Source organism: Aulonocara sp. 'chitande type north' Nkhata Bay, linkage group LG12, assembly GCF_057382095.1.
Source record: "Aulonocara sp. 'chitande type north' Nkhata Bay isolate Kocher_YH1m ecotype deep benthic linkage group LG12, A_spYH_male_GT1.1, whole genome shotgun sequence".
Taxonomy (NCBI): domain Eukaryota; kingdom Metazoa; phylum Chordata; class Actinopteri; order Cichliformes; family Cichlidae; genus Aulonocara; species Aulonocara sp. 'chitande type north' Nkhata Bay.
Genome location: NC_141355.1, coordinates 15,153,937 through 15,169,654, shown reverse-complemented (window position 1 = coordinate 15,169,654; position 15,718 = coordinate 15,153,937). Strand labels below are relative to the sequence as shown.

Here is a 15,718-nt window from a genome sequence, read left to right as displayed (position 1 = left end):
GCAGAAGATCATCAGCGTGTGCATCAACTTCTCTGAGAAATTCCCTGAGCATGCGATGCTGACAAGAAGAAGATGCCCTGAGAAAATTTATCATTTTCATCATTGTTTTCATCACCTCAGCATACTCGTCTGACAGGGTGGAGCATAACACTGACTGATGAATAATGCAATGATAAGAGATTAGCTCGGGATTGTCCTCTTTCATTCTTGCTACAGCTCCTTTCTCTCTCCCCATCATAGCAGGGGCTCCATCTGTGGTTATTGAAACCACTTGGTTTGGCTCTATTCCTCGCTTTGTTAACATTTCCTTAATGGCCAGGTAAATATCCTCTCCTCTTGTAGTGCTGTGAAGGGAAGTTACACCTAGCAGGTCTTCACAGAACTCTTTCTTATCATTGTTGAAGAACCTTACATAAACTAACAGCTGAGCATTGTCAGACACATCAGTGGACTCATCTACAGCCAAGCCTACACATGGTGTCTTATGAATAGCTTCTTCCAGCTGGGATAGCACATCCTGAGCTAATAATTCACTTCTCTTTGTGGCTGTTGATGCTGACATAGGTATTTGCTTTATTTTGTCATGAAGCTCTTCTTTTTGTTTACCCTCAAGTAATGTTTCTGCTACTGCACTCATGCACTCTTTGACAACACCTGCATCTGCAAAGGGCTTTTTGTGTTGACCTAAAATCCAAGCAACTCTGAGGGAACATTCATGAGCACGTTGTTGGGCGGTGAAAGAATTGGTTAAGATCCTTGTGGACTGATCATATTGGGCTCTGAGACTGCTAATTTTCTGGGACCTGAGTTCAGACTTGGGTGGGTATGATTGTTCAAAAGCTTTGTGCTTTGTCTCATAGTGGCGTTTGACATTGCCACTTTTAATCAGTGCCACGGTTTCTGAACATATGAGACACACTGGTTTGCTGCTTGCGGCCGGAAGAATGAACATATATGCGTCAGTCCATTCAGTCTTGAAAGTTCTATTTTCGGTGTCTACTTTTCTCTTTTTTGAAAGCGCCATAGTTGTTTTACCTCTTGTGACTCCCGCTCACGTCTTGTCTCACTGTATCGTTAATCGTCTCGCTTGTCATTCACCTCTCACCATGTCTTTCCTCTGTCTGTCTGTGTCTGCACTCAGCGTTGCGATCGCCTTGAATGCGCAGATGTGATTGGCTAAGTAGTGTCACGTGGGTGGCGTAACTCGCACACAATTGGTTAGTATGTTCCCTGGTCTAATACAATGTAAGGTTACCGCTTAAAATTGAATCGCCCCGTCAAAATTAAATATAATTTAATATTTTGTTAACTATAGGTCTGGGTCCATATAGGATGGCGACTGGGTCCGGACTCGGACCCCGGTCCGCCTGTTAGTGACCCCTGGTTTAGAGGATAAAATGCCTGTGTTCATGAGAAGCTGAGTATCGCACTGGAGAGGAAATCGTAGGACGGAAGGCTGAAAGAAACACATGATTTTTGTAAAAAGGTGGCAAAGATTAGAAGTAAAAATGGTTAATTTGTTTTTGATTTCTTTTACTAAAATAAGTGGTTATTTTTATTTTCATATACGCATTGCAAATGTGCTCATAATGAGTTGGCACTCAGTCTTTAGAAGGTCATAAGCTTCGTTCGGCGTGATGGACCGGACTGATATATTGCAGGTATTGACTTTGAGTGCAGAGGGCTAAATGCAAACACGCTTACACACACATAGATTATGATTAGAATAAGTCCCTGGGCCAGAGAGTCCTGAACATTCTGAATATTCTAAACCAATTTTGAATCACTCGAGGAACAATGAATAACAACATTAGATTATTAAGGCTAGGCAGAGAGGTGTTTTGGTTTTCTGTCTTACAGAGAAAGGAACAGACACCAGACGAGGTCACGGAGATATGAGGATCCTTCGCAGCAGAGATAGGCGTGGAGACTGCCGAGACAGCAACTGGGGCCAAGGGTCATGCAGTTTGGGCTCTAGCTAGTCACCTCAAAAGGATGGATCCCGTAAACAAAGCAATAACCATGAAGGGGTTGGCAAAAAACCAGGAACACCAGACCAACGAGGTTCGAGAGGCTCTTGGTAAAAAGGGGGACACGGCTGTGACCCCAGAATACACAGATCGTTGTTTGAAAATCGGGGCAGAATAATCCCCTGATCTGTGCAACGACTGAAGGGTGGTCTAACCCCTGAGGTCGAAGAAAGAAGAGCAGAGAATCACCCGACTGGAAGACACTGATAGCTGCAGCAATAAAGTAAAGGTTAAAAGCTCCTTGGACAGAGGTTCTAGTCTGAGTACGTTTGAAAGGTACAAGGTGGCACCAAAATGAGGTTGGGGAAACTGGAGCACCAAGATAAAGCTGTGGGAGAACTGGAGAGCGATGGGAGTGTCATCTGTAACTTCTATTGTTGTTGTAATCATAGTTTTTCTTGCATCTGAACTGTGCAAACACAGAGGTCATCCAATATGGTCCAATCGTTAAACGGGGACACAGGGCCTCAGGACTAAGAAGAAGAAATGGACCTCGCAAACCTGGATTCTAGGGTGTAAGTGATCTCTTTTAAAAGAGATCAAAGGGGGACTGTGAGATTATTATATTATCTTATGCCACGTTATGCCCCTGATTAATGATTGTGAAATTATTATGTAGTTTTAGTTTGCATTATTCTCCTGAATTAGAAGAAGGTGATAACTATTACATTTGTTAAACTGATTTGTATTACATTAGGCTGCTGATTTATTGTGAATGAATGATATTGTTTTATGATGCATTATACTGCTGAGTTATAAGAAATACTGTTTTCAGAGAGTCAGGACCTTGCTTTTTCTGATAATAGAGGAGACAGAGAGCACATTCCACGGGAGCTTCACTCCCACCGTTGTTAAAGGTAGACGAAATAGGGACCCAAGGCCATAAGTCAGGCTCGCTTTTGATTAGTGAGTCCCAAACATGATAGCTTGAACCAAGTTTGAAGAATTAAGAGACCAATTGAGGAGATGAGTGTGGGAGGCGTAGTAGGGAAAGGTGTTTGTTTTTGTCTAATGTCTCAGAGGGTGTTGTCTCATTCCCTGGGCCAGAGGACGGCTAGAGAGGGAACGGTGACCCGGGCCCATGATGCCATTAATGGACATGGAAGCAGCTGAGTGGGCCGAGGAGTGACACAAGCAACGTATGGTGACCTCTTGTGGTCAAGAGGTCAAAAGCGGGAGTGTGGAGATCAGGGAAATATTTTACTGCTACTATTCATAACCATCATCATTACCATTACATTAATTATCATTTCATCAAAGCATTTATTCAATAGATTACACATGTTCTTAGTTAAGATTATTACACCTATCACAGAGAGCTGTCTGGTAAAAGGTTAGAAGCATCAACGGGCGGGGTGAGGCTGAGTGCGTTGGAGGTCGAGACACACACACACAAACAGTAGTTAGACTCATATTTAGGTAAGAGTTCAAATAATAGTTTGCAAAAGCTTGTGACTGCAAAATTGTGTCTGCCTAAGGGACAGTTTGTTCCAGGAGATAAGCGAGAGTTAGAAGATTAATAGGAAGCACCTGGCCTCGAGACGGAGAAGATGTCCTTTTAAATGTGTCCAAAGTCGTCAACAGAACATTTGTGGTTTTGAAACTTATGCATGTATTGTATCTGCTTGACGCATGAGGGGGCGTCATAAACGTAAACCCTGATGGTATAAAACAACTGCTTGTGTATCATTGGGCGGAGATCGATGCTGTCTGTGGGCAGTGTTCATCTCCCCACGCGCGTGTTCATTAAAATCATTGTTTGACCGAAGCTCTTCTGGACCATTATTGTTTTGTGCTCACCCTCAATATTTGAACTCGTAACAAACAGCAATAACGGCAAAACATGTAATGGACGTGCTGGTCCACTAGACAACATCATGTTAATGTAATGCTTTGGGTCTCTTATGCAAAGTAAAGAGGCTGAAATAAGGTGTCCATGAGTATCAGTTTTCAACATTCAGTATTAAGAGCCAAAGACTGTACGGGTTGGGCCAGTCGTCAAGTCCTGGAGCAAAGTGAGCCTGCAAATCAATAAGATGCAAATCAGTTTATACCTTTCATATAATGTTTGAATTTGTTTATTCTGAGTTTTATTGTTCAGTTAGTTTCCACAGTTCATATATCATGTGTAATTTTTCATTAGTTTCAGTGTTTGTTTGTATTTTATTCTATTATTGATGGTTGTGTTGACAGATTTATCCAAATTTAAAGCTATAGATGTGAACTTCTGGTTCCTTTATTATTACCTGTATAATTAGTTTCAGTGTTTGTGAAGTGGGGAAGGAGGACCCAAAAGCAGGACTCGTGCGATGGACAGTGCTCTTTATTTACAGTGGAGTAAATAAGACAACACAATAATCCCTTGAGCTCCCTCGACTCCTGTGTCATGTCTTCACCCAAAACTCTGTGCTCTCTGCTCCCATGGCTGCTGTCCACCTGTGCTCCACTCTCCTCCTCCTGGGAAAAAAAACAACAGAGGCAGCCGTCAGGACACCATGCCGCCTAATCAAAAAACAGTCCCAGTCTAAATAATCTAAAAGACCAACCACAGCTCCAGTGATGGCAACACACAGTTCTAGTGACCAACCAGTGGGCGGCACTCGAGAAAAAGCAGTTCAGGTGGCCTGCATACATTTAGTATCAGGCTTTACAAAAAAAAGTATCAACTATGTTAGGATCCATGTTCATCATGTGTGATGTGTGTTTACATTTGAAGGTGTTTGTGGATTTGTCACCTCTCTTCAAGGTGTGGTTTGTGTTTGATGCTGAAAGAGATAAAGACTGCTGATTGGCTGAAGTAGGGTTCAGTAAAAATTGTTTGGTTGTTGGTTTGGGCACTGCTCAGGTCCACATTAAATAAACTGCTGCTCGTGTGTTTGTAGGTTCTCAGTCATCCAGGTCATGGTTGTCTAAGGAGCCTGGAAAGAAAGCGACTTTACTTCTTTAAGGTTCTGGATGATGTTTAACTTCTGATCCAAGAAGCTTCTTCAGTTGATGTGCTTCCTTTGCTCATTTTCCACCTCTGCACAGTTTCGTTTGATGACAATGTAGTGCAGTTCTCCCAAACATACAACAGAGGGCGCTATGCACATTCACTGAAGTGCAGAAAAATACAAGTGGGGGAGGAAACAAACAGCAGCATCAAGAGAGAAAACTGAAGTGTTCAAAGCGAGTTACTTTAGTCTCTTATTGTAATATTAATTGACATCTAAACATCACGTTGATGCTTCATGTTTGAGTTCCGTGTCCTTTTACTGCTCAGTTGGAAAATATTGATGCAATTTAAAAGACGAGGAGAAGAGTAATTTCTCTGTACTACTTCAAAAGTAATTTGAAAGCACTGCCTCATATGGAAAATGAATCATGATGAAATCCTGAAACAAATAGTGTTTGTGAATATGAAGAGTTTAGTTTTCATTTTGGTCTTAGAAGTATAAAAATGCAGGACTGAAGACAAGATGGAAATGATGTGTTATGAGAAATAAAACACATATGTCGCTATGTACTATAATTTTGTTTATTTTTTGTTCTTGTAGGTTTTTTGCTTTAGTGTAAATTTTGAAAGCACTGCTTTTAGTTTGAAAATTGGATTCAGTTTTTAGAGTTCGGACAAAACAATGGACGGTTTCAAGAAATGTATTTTATCAACAAAACTTATTTTGATGGTTACTGTATTTATTTTAATGCCCTCAGTGCACGGAGGCCAACAGCCTCCACGTAAACATTTCCACCCCCAACAATCAACTCAGATTTATGAAGTCTATCATGTTCAGGCCCTGCAGCTGATTGGTGGCATGTCTGATCAGAAAGCCTTTCTGCATCTTCACAGTGTGAGTCTGAGAGTTTCTGAACAACAGGATGAGCTGCTACACACCTGACACCACATTCAAACACACACAAGCTGCAAATCTGACACAATATTTTAGACCAAAGAAAAAGGTTCACAATTTGCAGTTAACATGAAGATATTCTAGAGTAGAAACAACACACAGCACACAAGTTTCATGTAGAGATGATTGTTTATTCTGGATGTTATTTTCATTCAGTTATTTTCCATTATTTTGAGCAATTTTCTGATTTATCCAGTTCATGTCAGAACAAACATTCACAGTAACAGCTGGTCCAGTACAGACACGTTCAAAACCAGAACTGATTACACCATAAATCATGTTGTTGTAAATCACTCCACCACCAGAATCACCCTGAGAGAATAGAAATGTAGTTTGTGCTCCCCAAAATATCTAAAACATACACAGATGATATACAGTAATATTAGCAGTTAACTAACCCCACGTGCATCTACTTGATGTTCTTCCAGACACAGCCTGTTGTTATATGGCACATATGCAGTACACTGAGAGTATCTGGTAGGCTCACAGTCAGCAACACACATGTCTGCACACTGAAGATTAGGTGGTTCATCAGGGACTAGAGAAAAAGGAAAAGAACAAAAGTTATTCATAATCTTTCAAAAGCTAAAATTGTGAGTAGAATGATGTTTCATCTTTTGTTATGTTTCCAAATGATTTTTAAACAAGGAACTTGGCGCACAGTATATCTACTCCAAAATTTACAAAAAGAAAAAAACTTGTTCTTCATTCAGTATTAAACAAAAAACATAAATGTAAGTATAAAACAGTCACAGAAACCGAAATCAGATTCTAGCATTAACTGTGAAATAATCAAACAAAATATGGTTTTACGTGTGTGGCCGGTGGCATTTACTCTATAACCACCAAGTCCTGCAACCTGAACGACGTCTCCTCTAGAAACAGACAAAAAACAAAACAATCATAAATTAATTTCACATCCATCCATGTGACATGAACACAAAATAAATCAATAAATCATATGATGTACTCTGCAGGCTGGGTATTTCCAGGTGGCTGAAGTGTTTCCAGGCTCCTTAGACAACCATGAGCTGGATGACTGAGAACCTACAAACACACACGAGCAGCAGTTTATTTAATGTAGCGGTGAGCACTGCCCAAACCAAAAACCAAAAAAATATATTGTACCCTACTTCAGCCAATCAGCAGTCTTCATCTGTTTCAGCATCAAACACACAACCACAATTTGGAGAGAGGTGAGAGATCCACACACCTTCATGAGAGGAGCCACTAATGTAAACTAACACCACACATGATAATCATGGATCCTAACATAGTTGATACTTTTTATGTGAAGTCTGGCACTAAACCTCTGTGTTCCTGTCATACTGCATGTACTATATATACATGTAGCATATACAAAGCACAATAATTAAGCTGTTAATAATTAACAATGTCTTCTGTAAGTATTTCATTTTAAAATACACATCCATTCATGCATTAATGTTTAATGTGTGAAACATTTAAAAAGTTAGTTAAATAATAAATAATAATAATAATAATGATAAAAACCCTCTGTAAAGGACTTTTGGATTTGATGCTTTATGTCTGGATCTTGCGCTTTTGCACCATCTGGTGATGAACAGTGGAATGTAGAGTTGGTTGCATTTTTGGGTCTCCACCCAACCCCTTTTTTGCTAGCACACATGGTTAGCTCCACACATGGAAAAAGTAATGTTCAAAATTAAATAAGTGCAAGAAATAAGTTAGAAAAAGATAGTAAGGCCACAAAGGACTATTTAGCCCCTCCTGGAGGTCAACTTACTTTGCTTGTGTTCTTTAAATGTTTTATTTTCTGTGATTAATTACGTTGTGATTGATTTACACAAAGTAGAAGAATGCATTTTGATGTGATGTTTTAAAAAAAAATCGTTTTCTTCTTTGAGCAGTTCTCCCGGGTCGTCGAGACCAGAATAAACCCCGTTTTATAACTCTACATGGTGCCTACGTCAACCTTTGAAGGCGCTACACCCTCAAAAGAATCAGCTGTACAGCACATTTGCTGCTGTTGTTACCAGACACAAATATAAATGTGCCAAATTTTAGATCACAGGAAATATTTCTTAGAGCAGATTTTAAATCAGTAACTTTGCAAATTTAGAGGAAATGTTTTTGGACAACAAACGTGTCACATTTTAAACAGGGTTTAATCAGCGCTGACATACAGACATTTATGCGCTGGGTATAACAGACATGCTTACCGTGTGAAAGGACCGCGGATGTCTTGGAGCAGAGAAACATGCTGTATTGTTGTTTTTCTTTATTGCATAAGCAGTGCCCGACTGTCCGAAACGCTCTGTGCGGGTAGCAAAGTCGGCTCCAACGCACCTGCAGGCATCCATTTGAAAGAAAGGTGTCGCTGCGGCTAGGCTCACTCGATAGTCAGGCTTTTATTTATATTTGCGGCATTCTGGTGCGTTAAAACTAGCAGCCTCTGTGTCCCGCTTGGATCACCATTCTGAAAATTCTGATATCTAAATAAAATGATGAATCGGCGAGTGATGAGGAGCCACGTAGATCCTAAAATGAGGTTTGATTAAATTAAACTCGTATGAACAGTGATGACGCGTTCCAAACAAACGATGCTTTCTACATGGCCAAATTGTGTGCTAACTACCTCACAGCGCTGTGTCCGGGGTCCGAAAAAAAAAAGTTAAAACGATATACCTTGCGAAAGTTGTGAAGTGCTGAGGAAAATACTGTGTGTCTGATGGGGTGTTTTTATATAGGTGGACTTGGTTTCAGTTGACCTCTGACATGGAGAGATGAAAAGAGCAGTTTGTAAAGAAAAAAGGTGAAAAACTATGGAACTACAGTTGGGATGTGTGTGCTGGGATGCTCTTGATAAGTATGCAGCTTTTATTGTTTTATGACTTGTTTTGCTGACTGTTGGGGCCCTACCTGTAACCCCCTCTGTCTCATCAAGTCTTACTGTTGCAGTGCGTTTGTGTGGCTACTAGACAATTATAGGTTGCATTAAAGGAACATTGGGGGGTCGATACAGTGCTATTGTGGCTAGTTAAGAATATGTGGTTTTTAGAAGTATCACAAGAAAAGTTTATTTCTAAAAGGATACATGTTGTTTGTGGTACTCTGTTTTAAAAACTACTAGCCTCTGTGTCTTTCAGAGCACAAAAGAAAAGTGCTCCTAAACTAGTTAAAAAAGTGCCTTTATATTACTACTGAGGTTGAGGCAGTAACAAAGTTCTTTAAATCATCAGGCAAGAAAATCCAGAAACCTTGGGTTAGCCGTGGCTATCCGGGTCATCTGAGCCCGAATAGTAGTGATGTGACGTTCTCTATCGAGGCTTCAAAGCTTGTGTCGAGTAATTGAGGGAGCGTTTCTGCGATGCGCGTATCGAGGCTTGCTTCATTTATGGGAGGAGCTGAAAATGATGACGTCTGAAGCCTCGCTGCCCGGCTGTACCACGTGACTGGTTCAGGAAGTGGTTCGAACTTTGCCGCGAGCTACGACAGCGATATAAACCCCTCAGACTTCATTCAAAAATGTGGGTGTTTGATGGAGAGTTGCGGTTAGTGAGAATTTGGAGACAGTTTGGAGGTTTATGAGAGAAAGTCAGAAGAGAATGGAGCCAGCTAAGAAGAGGAGGATATCCTCACCTGTGTGGGAACATTTTGATCTTATTCCTCCCAACAAGGTATGTAAATTTCTACAGAAGATGTATTTCCATAATACTGATGGTGCAATACAATTTATGTTAAGCTGTCTTTACTTTTGTACAAGGTGAAGTGTTTGCTATGTGCCAGGGAGCTGGGATATAACAACAACACCTCATCCATGCTTAGGCACTACAGAGCTTTGCATGAGAATAAGGGGAACGCCGATTGAGGAGCAAGACCAGGTGAGCCATCAAATGCAATGATAATATAGCATGCAGTAATGTTACTAAATGATATAACAATATTATACAACTGTTATAAGTTATGTGTGTGATATTTATATTTGTGCTTTGTCTTTATTGTCTTTCCTCAGGAGAACAATCTCAAATAGATGAAGACCTGGTTAGCATGGTGATCGAGGACTCCCAGCCATTTAGCAATGTGGAGGACAAAGGATTCAAAAGATTTGTTAAATCATTAAATCCTAGCTATGTTCTCCCCACTAAAAAGGCCATAAAAGCAGTGAACATTTAGTTTTTACAGAATGTGAACAGGCAGAAGTGTGTAGCTGTCCATACCTCAACGTTACAAAAGCACAACTACTGTCCACACCCCAACCACACCTCACCTCACAGTAAATGATCATTTTCCATACTGCCAGTATAAATATACACAGTATACTGCCATCACTACAATATACATGTTTTACACACTCCTTTTGTTGTTGACATTTACAGGCTGTGTGCAAAAGGCCACACTCTTCAAATTCATGCCAACTAATATTTTTACGTCCAGTAGGTGTCCTACTAGAGCAAATGAAGCTTCAAGAAGCTTTGCGCTGGGATGAACCAATTGGATGAAAAGCTTCAGTGCTTCATGAAGCTTCATCTGCCCATCACTACCGAATAGCCTCCTTCTCCTCCTCCTGCACAGGAAATAATCCAAAGTCCGTTAAATTCAAAAGAGTCACTGAAATAAATGTCTGTTGGGTAAAACATGGTCAGGTTAAAAGCGAGCCGTTTAATGTGGCTGATAAAAGAGTACAAAAACAAAAGGCAGATGCACACAAGAAAGAACCTAACTAGAACTAAACTGGGAAAACTGAATGCTAAACACAAAAGGCAAAGAACAAAACCTTGAACGTTGCAAAAAACATAAACATGGAAACTCCTGGAGACATGGAACAACAGACAACTTGACAAAGAATGAACAGAAACACACAGAATAAATACACACAAGGGTGATTAGGGGGAAGTGGAAACACATGGGGAAACAGCTGACACTACTCTGACATAACGAGACAAAGGAAGCAAAGCTGACTACACTGACATAGGACACAGACCTTCAAAATAAAACAGGAAACATGAGACGCAGACAAGACAATATATGAAACACATAAAGGGCAAAGGGAGACTAAAACACAGGGGTAGAAGACACAAGGGGAATCTAAATAAACAAATGAGCTTAGATAACCTAATGAACTTAAAAATAAACCATAAACATCAAAAATAAACTAAAACTTAAAACGCTGGGTCAAAAGACCCAGGATCGTGACAGTGGGAGGTTGAAGCCTATCCCAGCTGCCACAGGGCAAAAGCAGGACAGGCTGCCAGTTTATCACAGGGCTAACACAATATATGTGATAGAAAATCAACTGAAATGTTTGATATTTATTTATAATAATAAGAGAATAACTACTATTTATAATAATATTATAGTTGTTATTATAAAATGTATTTATAAATATGTGTATATTTTTTATAACACCCAACATAAAAGGCTTCTTTCCAAACCTGAGCTGTTTCAGACGCTTCTTGAAATTCTGACTTCTCTGAACTCAGTGTAAGGTGTCTGCTCCCTCACTGCGGCTGTGCCTGGAAGTACTTCTGCTTCTTGTCTTCCCCTAATGCAGCTTTAAAGTATTAAGTATGAAGCAACAGTGCTTCTCTTTGCGCCTCTGAAATCTGTGTTCTCTCTACTGATAAACAAAAGAAACAATGTAAAATGTATTAATAAATCAGTAACAAAAATATAGCGTAGAAGGTAAGTAGAGATTTTCATACCATCTTCAAGCCTAATGCTTTTAAGTCCCACACTCAATGCAGCCTGACTCAAAACCTGATTCTAAATGGTTCAGCACAGACAGAGAGGCACAAATGTTTAGTATTAACCTAAGTTACTGATCATTTACAGTATTACAGAGTCTATCAGTCTTTGCATGAAGTAAACATTCCTGTAAGTTTCTAGCTGACTCTCAGGTGTCACAGGTGTGCCAGCAGGAAAGAGGGTCAATAAACCTGCATCCTGAAGTTTGTCATGCAGGATTAAAGGAGCCAGACTTTGTTCACACAGGTAGAATTTTATTTTACACTGACTCTGGGTAAGTATGAGTATCATACGGTTTAAATGAAGCGCTAGAACTAGCAGAAATTTATTATAGATCCATTGAAGCTAATCGGGATATTTACTGTGAATCTGTGAATGCGTTTAACCATGTTACTGGTAACTTCATTAACTAGTAACTTAGCAACTTAGTCATAACAGGAGTTAATATTTCTGTCTAGACACCATTTAAATAGTAACCGCTTTACCACAATATAAGATAACCTTTACACCGTAACTTTAAGCTAGCACCATAAAGACTGTAAAACACGTAATAATATCTACAAATGCATCTCAAAGCTCTTACATCAGCACTCGCAGTATTACTCAACACAACCACATTAACATTATTGAGTGCAGTGTTGGGGAGTAATACATGTACAGGTGTTAGGTATGTAAAGTACAAAATATGAGTAACCAGTTCGTCACAGTTACAGTTTAAATAGGTGATAATTAGAATACAGTTACTGAAATAAATGGATTACACAGCGGTCATTTTCTGTTTCATATGTTAGGCTATCCCACCTCTAATTTTGGTAATTAAACGCATTGCCGGAAACCCAAATAAAACACGTAATAAGAGTGTAGGAGCCATATGAGTTGTTTCCGTCTGACTAAGTGGGTTGGTTTAAATGGACTCACTGTATTGGTCATGGGTGTGGGGCGTGTCTCATGGGTGTGGTATAAGATAAATGTGGTTGCACTCACTTGTTCACAGCACCTAATGTGATGAGCAGAAGGTAGGGTGAGCACGAGGCAAAACTTTCTGTTGACCGCAACATACCGCAACATGATCGTAATATTATCGCAATATGAATGCAAATTGAACACAACGTGATCGCAATTGATAGCAGCTTGAATGATTGTGATATATTTGGACTGTAACTTGATGGTGTTTGTATATTTGTGCACTAATTGATGCCATAGACCAGTTTGTAATTTTGACATAGTAGCTAGTGCAGTTATTCGTAAGTTGCAGTTATTTGTTTGTGCAGTCTGTGCGTTTGTTTGATAGTTAATCCCATATGCTGATTTGTGGTTTGGACAGTTGCATGTGAAAATAAAGAAGCAAATGATACAGAAGTGTTTTTTGCGTTAATTGTTGCGCGTCATCGGTGTCCTCATGTTTAGCCTGCCGCGGCCACTGGTTGGAAGAGCCGCAACAAAGAAGCTCGAATGTACTGTTGATGTTGATGCTGTCAGTTACACAATGGACTCGGAGCCAGCACAACAGAGCCTGCAGCAGGGCAGGAATGCATTTCTTACTTGGAAATTCCAACACCACTTCACATTTAAAGAAGAAAAGGATGGGCGAATATGACTCACTATATAAAGTAGGCCAAATCTGATGCAAGTCTTTTAGTTTTTACTATTTCTTTTCCATATTGGAAATGAAGACAGAACACTAAACAGCAGTAACTTTTGTAGGGTTACTGAAGTTGGACTAGCTGGTATATAATGATGTGATCATTTATTTAACCCTGATTTTAACAGCTCCCAAAGAACCCCCACAGAGTCACTCTGTGAGCAGTTTGCAGACCACTTCAGGGGAAAAGTCAGCGCCATCAGATCTGACATTTTATCTAATCGCGATATGATTTTAAACACATCTGAGGGCTCGATTGTACCTGAGGAGACACTGGACAGCTTTGTCCTGGTTAATGCTGAAAACCTTAAGAAAGTTTTCTCCACAGTGAGACCCACCACATGTCTTTTAGATCCAATCCCCTCTTCACTCTTTAAAACACTTTATGGATTTTTTGAAGCTGAGCTTTTATACATGATGAATTGCTTTCTTCAGCTGGGTGTCTTCCCTGTTGCCTTTAAAACGGCAGTGGTGAGGCCCCTTCTGAAGAAGAGCAATTTGGATTGTAATGATTTTAATAACTACAGACCTGTATCCAACTTACCATTTTTAAGTAAAATCTTAGAAAAACTTGTTTTTACTCAGATTAATGACTTTTTGAATGATAGACAGATCCTGGAGATATTCCAGTCTGGATTTAGGGTGAACCACAGCACAGAGACGGCTCTCCTAAAGGTTTTAAATGATCTTAGATGTAACTGGGACTCCCAAAAGCTCTCAGTCCTGGTGCTACTGGATCTAAGTGCAGCCTTTGATACAGTAGACCACGCTATTTTTTTTTTTTTTTTTTTTTTTTAAACAGACTGAAACACATGGTGGGCCTCTCTGGTGCTGTACACAACTGGTTCACTTCCTATCTCTCTGACAGAACTTTTATGGTGAGTATGGATACATGCTCCTCTAAGATCCATAAAATGACATGTGGTGTGCCTCAAGGGTCGGTTCTAGGCCCTGTACTTTTTAATTTGTATACGTTGCCTCTCGGCGGTGTCATCAGGAGGCATGGAGTGAACTTCCACAGTTACGCTGATGACACTCAGCTGTACATCTCCGTGTCTCCTGATGACACCAGACCAATGGATGCCCTTTTTAACTGTATTTTAGATATAAGATCTTGGATGGCAGAAAACTTTTTACAGCTTAACCAGGACAAAACTAAAGTTTTAATCATCTGTCCTGAGGCTCAGAGAGAGAAACTCTTGTCTAAATTACAGGCATTTTCACTATGTCCTTCGCTACAAGTGGAAAAACCTGGGTGTTATTTTTGACTCTGAGCTTGGTTTTATCCCACATGTTAAATATGTAACCAAAATTGGATTTTATCATCTAAAAAATATAGCCAGAGTCCGCCCTATTCTCTCTCGGGCAAACACGGAGATGCTGATGCATGCTTTTATTACCAGTCGCATTGATTACTGTAATGCCCTGCTCTCTGGTCTTCCTAAAAAGAATATTTCAACTTTACAACTTTTACAAAACTCGGCAGCTCGTGTGCTGACGAAGACCAGAGGGCGGGCCCACATTACACCGGTTTTAGAATCGCTGCACTGGCTCCCCGTGTGTTTCAGGATCGATTTTAAAGTTCTTTTATTGGTTTTTAAATGTCTTAATGGTCTTGGGCCTTCTTATCTCTCAGATCTGCTTTTACTGTATGAACCCTCGCGGACCCTGAGGTCCTCTGGTACTGGCCTATTGATTGTCCCTAAAGTCAGGACACATACTCACGGAGAGGCAGCTTTTCAGTGGTATGGTCCTCATCTGTGGAACAGCCTGCTGGAGGAGCTCAGGGCCGCAGAGAACGTACATGTTTTTAAGAACAGGCTCAAGACCCACCTTTTTAATTTAGCTTTTACTTAACGTTTATTTATTTTATGCTTATTTATTCTATCCTGTTATTCTATTATTAATTTAGGCTTTACCTAATATTTATTGATTTATTTTTTAATCTTGTTACTCTATTTATATTGTATCCCGTTCTCATTTATTTTATCGTTTTACCCTGTATATATCCTATTGTGTCATATCTCCAGTGTTTCCTCAGAGGGCGCTCCCTGCACCGGGGCTGTGATCGACCATGGTTGCTGGGGCTCTGGGGTCCTCTCAGCCTGGCTGGGGGGCTTCTTTGCCTCCCTCCTGCTGTGTGCCCAGCCTGGAGGCTACGGTCTGTGACCGGCTCCCGGTGCAGACGGCTCCCTGTTATAGTGTTTCCTCACTTGGCTCATGCGTACCCAGCCCAATTTTACTCTTTTTGTGTGTGTGTGTGTGTGTGTGTGTGTGTGTGTGTGTGTGTGTGTGTGTGTGTGTGTGTGTGTGTGTTCACATCGTTTATGTTAATGACAGTGTGGGGAGTGAGTTGGAGGGTGGGGTGGGCTGCTTTTAACCATGTAAAGCACTTTGTTCTACATTTTTTTTTGTATGAAAAGTGCTTT

The 15,718-nt window shown here is 40.2% G+C and overlaps 1 long non-coding RNA gene across 2 annotated transcripts; it reads right to left on the bottom strand.

The window, feature by feature from the left end:
* Window positions 1–5,989: 5,989 nt before the first annotated feature.
* LOC147317094 (uncharacterized) lies at window positions 5,990–8,244 on the bottom strand. 2 transcript variants are annotated; one of them, XR_015131665.1, is made up of 5 exons: window positions 8,122–8,244; window positions 6,891–6,967; window positions 6,734–6,795; window positions 6,319–6,458; window positions 5,990–6,232 (listed from the first exon to the last, which is right to left on the bottom strand). It is a non-coding gene; the product is annotated as an uncharacterized LOC147317094 (long non-coding RNA). The 2 variants fall into 2 exon arrangements; XR_015131664.1 differs by having other exon boundaries at window positions 5,990–6,458.
* Between the last annotated feature and the right edge of the window lie 7,474 nt (window positions 8,245–15,718).